We start from the raw sequence: 1248 nt of genomic DNA, 5'->3' as shown, positions 1-1248 counted from the left end.
CCAGAAGGGAATGGCACAAAATATTCAAAGTGATGAAAAGCAAGTATTTACAACCAAGATTACTCTAACCAGCAAAGCTATCATGTAGAATCGAAGGACATATAAACAGCTTCCCAGACGAGAAAAAGCTAAAGGAGTTCATCACCACCAAACCAGTATTACAAGGAATCTTAGAGGGACTTCTTTAAGAAGAAAAAATAAATAAAAATAAAAAATATGAGTAACAAAATGGCAATAACTACATATCTATCAACAATTACTTTTTTTTCATGTTTCATATATTTATTCAGAAGGTGATTTAACTACAGAGTGAAGCATTTTCAGCATTATAAAATATAATATTTGAAATCTTTTTTCCCTGCAATTCTGCTTATTACAATCTTTATAATCCTGAAGAGATTCTCTTTTCTGAAGTTTTTCAGGTATTTTGCATGATGTCTGATGTGATCAGTAGTGAAGGTTACAATGAAGTAGTAGCTATGATCATAACCCTCTTGTAATCTAAAAACAACACAGGTTTTCTTTTCTGTACAGACAGCTATGAAGTTATCAGGTGGTAACTGTCCATCTGAAATAAACTGCTCATCTTTTCCTTGATCAATTAGTATGTCCAATTGAGAACCTGAATAGGATTTCGCAAGATGAGTAGCATTATAAGCCTTCCATTTACTTTGATCTGTTCCCAAATATCCACTAACGGCCTTTTTACCCCAAGGACAGAGCACTGGATTGGAAATTGGAGCACATGCTGACCAGATTTGTATTTTCCAGGATTCTTTAAAGCACTAATCAGAGCTCCATGGCCTCCCATGGAGTGACCAAAAATAGACATCCTTTGGGGGGGTCCACTGGAAAATTGGTGTAGATGAGTTAGGGAAACTCCGCCGTTATGTAAGAGTACATTCTGTAGTTCGTTTTCCAAGGTTCTTCAGTGGCATCCACATAAAACCCAGCACCTGTGCCAAGGTCCCAGCTCTCATCTTTTCCTTTAATAGTGCAGCCACGAGGACTGGTATCTGGAGCAATGACAAGACCATGTTCTGAGGCAGCCTGATGATAACCAGATTTTGATATAAAACTCTGTCCTGTGCAAATTAAACCAGACTTCCAATATAGTGCAGGGCATTTTCAAGTTTCTGCCTTTGGTGGTAAGTAGATAGCAAATTCCGTTTTGCAGTTCAGTTCAGTACTGTCATGTTCAAAAAGGTTTCTGCAATCCTTGTTGCTGAAAATCTGTTTCAAAGCCAT

The 1248-nt window shown here is 37.3% G+C and overlaps 1 pseudogene across 1 annotated transcript; it reads right to left on the bottom strand.

Moving 5' to 3' along the window:
• Positions 1-326: 326 nt before the first annotated feature.
• Positions 327-1248, bottom strand: LOC308498564 (S-formylglutathione hydrolase-like; annotated as a pseudogene). Its single transcript has one exon. The product of its transcript is annotated as an S-formylglutathione hydrolase-like (transcript).

Source organism: Rhinolophus hipposideros, assembly GCF_964194185.1.
Source record: "Rhinolophus hipposideros genome assembly, chromosome: 6".
NCBI classification, from domain to species: Eukaryota; Metazoa; Chordata; class Mammalia; order Chiroptera; family Rhinolophidae; genus Rhinolophus; species Rhinolophus hipposideros.
This window is presented reverse-complemented; position numbering and strand designations above follow the sequence as displayed.